Raw genomic sequence first — 7,205 nt, 5'->3', positions numbered from 1 at the left:
GGGTTGTGGGGTGAGACCCACGCAGACACGGTGTAGAAGGAACTTTAGTGCGTTGGTTAATTGCCCGCTTAAGTGTATTCATTTTATCTAGCTGCGTGGCTATATTTTATAAGAAAGGCACTTGCTAAAGCATGCTGAAAATGCTTGACTATAGTTTAACACTGCTTTTCGACCGAATATAAGTAGGTAACGTAAACAAAATACTGCTTAATATTTTGGACTCTGCCTTATTATGATAATAAGTTGTTCTTCCCAAGCACAACAAAATGCGTACTCGAATTGTTTTTAAACCAAGGGCAAAACATTCATATTTTCTCTTGCGTATGTTCCCAAGTTTATCTCTTCAAAGTTGTTTATTTCACACTATAAATATAATGGTTTTCAAGTGTATAACTCAGAGTGCTTTGGAATGGATATGCAGCCAGACCACTCCATTCTCCATAAATATTTGTGTCAAATAAATTTCCTTAATCGAACTCTCGAAGAATTTGTCTTTATTATAATTTCCACAACACACGGACAGTGACCTGGGGCTGGAATCGAACCCGAGTCCTCGGCGCTGTGAGGCAGTAGTGCTAGTCATTGTGCACCCCCGTCTTTGCACTCCCGTCAATGCTCAGCTAGAGGCATGAGCCTCGTTATACCTTCTCTCTGCAGGAGTCATCAACCTCGTTCTTTGTGGGCAGCCTTTGTTACTGAAGAGAAAACCCCTAACAGGGTGACCTCTCCTTTCCTGTTTCTAACCTCAGCCCATACTACCTCAGTCGATGAGTCCTCATCAAACGTCCTTTCTGCCACCATAATACTGTCCTTGACTAACAATGCCACCCCTCCCCCTCTTTTATCACCTTCCCTGAGCTTACTGAAATATCTAAACCCCGGCACCTGCAATAACCATTCCTGTCCCTGCTCTATCCATGTCTCCGAAATGGCCACAACATCGAAGTCCCAGGTACCAACCCATGCCGGATGTAGAGTGGAAGGTAGTTGTGCTGAACTGTTGACTGCCAGACCAGCTTAGATCCTCCCTGTGTGAGTATAGAAATCCCTCCCATCATCCCACAGGAGCTTAATGTTCAGCGTTTTCTCCCTCACCGACCTCTTAATCCGTCCCCTGTGTTCATTGGTTCTGTTGTGCTTCTGGTGCATGAATGTTAGCCGCTGAACATTTTGAACTGGATGTGCCGATGACCCGTGTGAACCTCACCTATCCACATGTTGAGGCCATTTACACTGTTCAACATTGTTATAACTCTCAAGGAGATCACGGTTGTCATGATATGAAAACATGCAGCTAATGAAAACATAGAACAGGACACGACCAATGAGCAGTCAGGACACTCTGGGGTGATATCTCACTATAAAAGGGATGAGGCTCTCACACCCTGCCTCTTTCCAGAGACCAACAAGTACAGAATGAGACAGGGTGTATCCTCGGCATCACACCCCAGCACGTGGCTGAGAACAAGGCTGGTTCAGTTAGACTGAGTTACTACATTTAGATTAGCAGAGAGTCAAACTCATTGAGAACTGTGCTAATAGTTCAATAAAACACATTGAACTCACTTCAAAGTCTGGAACATCTTTTACTCAAAACTGCATCAAGTGCCAGCTTGTGTTATTCCAAATTACATAACACAACGTGATACCAGGAGTCTGTTCAATCTAGTTAGTTCAATTCAGCAAGATCCGTGACGACCAGCGATGTATACCGGCACAATGGAAAAGATTCCGGCTCCTCACCAGCTCAGGACCTCCGGCAATCTCAGTGCCAACTGGCGGACATTCAAGCAGAAATTTCAGCTTTACGTCGAAGCATCTGATGCACGGAAGATAGCTCTTTTCCTCACCACAGCGGGTGATCACGCCTTGGAAATATTCAACTCCTTTCTCTTTGCCGAAGACCAGGACAAGACAAAGTTTCAGACCATCCTGGACAAGTTTGACAGCCACTGTGAGGTGGACACCAACAAAATCTTCGAGCGCTACATATTCAAGCAGCGATTGCAAGGTAAAGACGAATCCTTCAACTCATATTTAACTAACCTTAGACTGCTAGCGCAATCCTGCAACTTCGGTGATATCACTGACTCCATGATCAGAGACCAAATCGTTTTTGGAGTTCACTCTGATCCTTTGAGAGAGTTACTGAAGATGAAGCATATGACCCTGCCAGTCACGATTGAAACATGCACAGTGCCTGAACACGCTGAAAATCCCTATTCCCAGTACAAAACGGCAGAAAATGATAAACTTGCCTCCCACGAGGCGGAGGGTGCGCAGGCCATCTCCTGAATGCAGCACCTCAACATTGATGAAAGCGGCCATTTTGCACGCTCTTCCCGGAGCCCAACGTATGCGCGATGTGAACGGGATAACGAAGCGGCCGAAACCAGCACTGCGCATGTGCCCAGACGTCTGAGAACCGCACTGCGCATGTGCGATAATGCACGGAGCGTCAGGACGCTGACATCATGACGTGTTCGAACTGTGGCACCACCCATTTAAAGAAACACTGCCCTGCAAGAGTCAGATGCTGTCTAAACTGCAGGAAGCCAGGCCACTATGCAGCCCTGTGCAGATCTGCACCACCAGTCAGGAGCCAGCGCTCCCAATTCCGACGACGGCGCATCCGGAGTGTGCAACAACGCCTTCAGGATTCTGATCCCGGCAGTGCAACGGATCCAGATGATGAAGGCCTGGACACTGCCTACCGTGTGGGCATTATTACAAAGTGTGAATATGCCACACCAGACTCATCGCAAGTCCAGTCAATCCTAGCTGTGGATTCCGAGGACGAATGGCGAGCAGTGGTGAAGGTCAACCACTGCCCCATCCAGTTCAATCTGGACACAGGTGCCTCTGCCAGCCTCCTCTCACAGGCAGACTTCAAACGCATTAAAAAGCCCCCAAGGTCCTTCCAGCTGCCTGCAAGCTCCTGGATTACAACATCAATGCCATCACAGCACTGGGATCTGCACGTATCCAACCGACACACACAAGCATGGTTACGCTTTGAATTGTAAAGCCGGACAGGGCATCCCTACTAGGTGCGCACACCTGCAAGCAGCTGAACCTCATTGAAAGGGTTTACACCACGACATCCTTCCATGTGAATCTTCAGGCCGGCATCAACGGCATCCCGGCCCTGTATCCAGATGTGTTCAACAGGAGGGCCACGCTGCCGTATCGATACAAGATTCTGCTACGACCTGATGCCAAGCCAGTGGTCCACACACCACGGCGTGTCCCTGCTCCCCTGAGAGAGCGCCTGAAGGCACAGCTCAAGGATCTTCAGCAAAAAGGCATCATATCCAATGTCACCGAACCGACTGACTGGGTCAGCTCGATGGTGTGCGTAAAGAAGCCTTCGGGGGACCTGCGCATCTGCATTGATTCCAAGGATCTCAATAAGAACATCATGCGGGAACGCTACCCCATCCCGAAGAGGGAGGAACACACGAGTGAGATGGCACACGCGCGCTTCTTCACCAAATTGGATGCTTCACAGGGATTTTGGCAAATCCAGTTGGAAGAGTCCAGCAGAAGGCTTTGTACCTTCAACACGCCTTTTGGCAGATACTGCTACAATCGCATGCCATTTGGCATCATCTCGGCATCAGAGATATTCCATCGCATCATGGAGCAGATGATGGAAGGCATTGAAGGGGTTCGTGTGTACGTGGACGACATCATCATATGGTCCACGACCCCTGAAGAACATGTGTCCCGTCTCCAGAAGGTATCCCGCCGTGTACACGCCAACGGCCTCAAGTTAAACAGGTCCAAATGTTGTTTTGGCACAGCGACGCTCAAGTTCCTAGGCAACCAGATCTTACAGCATGGTGTGCGCCCAGACGCACAGACAAAATCAATGCCATCGAGGCGATGAAGGTCCCGGAGGACAAAAAGGCGGTGCTGCGCTTCTTGGGTATGGTCAATTTTCTGGGCAAGTTCATTCCAACATGGCCACACACACCACGGCCCTACGCAACCTGGTGAAAAAGTCAACTGCCTTTGAGTGGAAGGCGGCACACCAGACAGAGTGGCTGGAGCAGAAAGCCAAGCTCACCACTGCACCAGTCCTGGCATTCTTCGACCCGGACCGGGAGACAAAGATATCCACAGATGCGAGTCAGGATGGCATCGGTGCGGTGTTGCTTCAACGAGATGACACATCATCCTGGGCACCAGTAGCCTACGCATCAAGGGTGATGACGCCCACTGAAACCAGATATGCTCAGATTGAGAAGGAATGCTTGGGTCTTCTCACCGGCATCCTCAAATTTCATGATTATGTCTACGGCCTGCTGACATTCACTGTCGAGACGGATCAAAGGCTTCTGGTACCCATCATCCACAAGGACCTGAACGACATGACGCCTCGGTTGCAGAGAATCCTGCTTAAATCTAGGAGGTATGACTTCAACTTGGTGTACACACCTGACAAGGAGCTCATCATCGCTGATGCATTGTCCCGCTCCGTCACCTCGCCCAGTGAGCCGCTGGAGATCATCCAGCACATCGAATTGCAGGTGCAGCTGTGTGCTCGCACTCTCCCGGCGACAGATGAGAAGGTAGTTCTCATCCGTGATGAGACAGCCTAAGACCCCCTCTTGCAGCGCGTCATCCACAACCTCACCAATGGCTGGCAGAAAGGGCAGTGCCCATAATTTTACAATGTGAAGGTTGACCTGACGGTGATTGATGGTATCCTCCTCAAGCTGTACAGGATTGTCATTCCGCTCAGTTTCCAGAGCTTGGTGCTGCGCCAGATTCATGAGTGACACCTGGGCGTCGAGAAGTGCAGACGCAGAGCCCGGCAAGCTGTCTACTGGCCCGGCATCAGCTAGGACATCACGAACATGGTCCTGAACTGTGCTACCTGTCAGCGGTTCCAGCCAGCGAAGAGCAAGGAGACGCTCCAACAGCATGACATAGTGACCTCTCCGTTGTCCAAGGTTGGCTTCGACCTCTTTCATGCGAATGGTCGCGACTACGTATTGATCATCGACTATTTCTCGAATTGCCCTGAGGTGCTGAAGGTCCCGGACCTCACCTCTCGGACCGTCATCAAAGCCTGTAAGGGGACGTTCTCAAGGCATGGCATCCCAATCACCGTCATGAGCGACAATGGGCCGTGCTTTAACAGTCAAGAATGGTCCACGTTTGCCAGGTCATACAATTTCCAGCATGTCAGCTCCAGCCCACACTATCCACAGTCCAATGGAAAAGTTGAGAAAGGGGTGCACATTGTGAAACAGGTCATCTGCAAGGCCGCGGACTCTGCTTCCGACATGCACCTTGCACTGCTCACGTACAGGGCGACTCCATTGACCACTGGCATGTGGCCGGCTCAACTCCTGATGAACAGTGACCTGTGGACGATGCTTCCAGCCATACACCTGCCCAACCTGGATCACCTCCCGGTGCTGCAGAAGATGCAGCAGCTCAGAGACCGTCAAAAGCAGGGCTATGATGCCCATGCCACCAATCTGGCTGTGCTATGCCTGGCAGACACTGTTAGGATCAAGATATCGGATGGTGGGTGGTCTGCTCCGGCTGTCATTGTTCGACAGGCTGCGCCCCGCTCTTATGTTATACGTATGGCTGATGGTTCCATCGTGCGAAGGAATCGACAGGCATTGCACAAAGTTGCCCTCTCGCAACCACTTTCTCCTCCATTTCTATATGTTGAATTGCCACTTCCTGATACCTAGCACCACGAGGCCACCAGTCAGGCTTCCATCCCGCCTGTCAAGGCGCCGTTGTCCCCTCCGCCACCTCTCTGGCAGTAGACTAGGATCAGACGCAAGCCTCAGAGACTGGACTTGTGAACGTTTGTTTTGTTTGCTCTGTTCTGTTGTCCTCCGTCAGTCACGTTAGACAGACTCATTCACATGTAAATACATTCACATCATATGCCAACACAACATAAAAAAAAGGGAGATGTCATGATATGCAAACATGCAGCTAATGAACACATAGAATAGGACATGACCAATGAGCAGTCAGGACGCTCAGGGGTGGTATCTCACTATAAAAGAGATGAGGCTCTCACACCCTGCCTCTTTCCAGAGACCAACATCTACAGAGTGAGACAGGGTGTATCCTCAGCATCACACCCCAGCACGTGGAGCAAGGCTGGTCCAGTTACACTGAGTTACTACATTTAGATTAACAGAGAGTCAAACTCATTGAGAACTGTGCTAATAGTTCAATAAAACACATTGAACTCACTTCAAAGTCTGGAGCATCTTTTACTCAAAACTGCATCAAGTGGCAGCTTGTGTCATTCCAAATTACATAACACAACAACGGCATCCGGACAATTTGATTCCAGGTGATTTCCATGAATAAAATCTCCCCCAGAAATGAGGAGGCGGGATTTTTCCGCTTAACTGGGGGAATCAGACTTCGTTGAGGTTGAGGAGGAGTGGAGAGTGTAATATCGTGAATAAATATAATAAAATAATAAATATAATAAATATAAATATAAAGATAAATATAATCTTTGTTTTCTACCTGTCTGGTCAATGCGTGCTGCCTTAGCGGATTCTACAAACAAATAACCACATTCCCTGCCCTGGACCTTCCCCCCACCATTGTATGTCTTAGTGTAACGTTCCCCATTCGTAACCCACAGCCCAGCAGCCCCTCTCTTGCCTGAATGCCAATTGCCCCCCTTCCCCAGTGGAACCGTAACCTTGCAACCCGTGAAGCGTAACCCCTGCCTTAGCGCTGGTCTGATAGGTAGCGACTTGCCTGTGACACTCCCCTGAAAGCAATGTGGAACTGCCTGCAAAGCCTGGCGCTGGGGGTGGGGGAAGGGGTGGGGGTGGGGTGCAAGGCCCATGTTGGCTGTTCATGCACATCGCCGTGAATCATGACAGATTCCCACAACGTGTACCTGGAGAACAGAATCCATCTGAGAGGTACAGATGAGAACAGGCCCCCCAGGTGGGAGAGGGTCATGCCTCTGCACTGCCCTCTGACACTGTCACTCACAGGTTCCATGAGAGGAGGTGTCAGGAGTTCCATGGTGAGAGAGGGGTTGGTCCGTGTCTGGGGTTGGGGGGGGGGGGGGGGGGTCAGGGTCGGGGTTGGTCCGTTTCTATGGGGATCTCCTTTTTTCTATTTCTTTTACATTGGATGCCCGGGAACCCGCCTCTTGTTTTTTGTTTTGACTGTGTCATAAAATACGG

Source organism: Scyliorhinus torazame, chromosome 18 (assembly GCF_047496885.1).
Source record: "Scyliorhinus torazame isolate Kashiwa2021f chromosome 18, sScyTor2.1, whole genome shotgun sequence".
NCBI classification, from domain to species: domain Eukaryota; kingdom Metazoa; phylum Chordata; class Chondrichthyes; order Carcharhiniformes; family Scyliorhinidae; genus Scyliorhinus; species Scyliorhinus torazame.
This window is presented reverse-complemented; position numbering follows the sequence as displayed.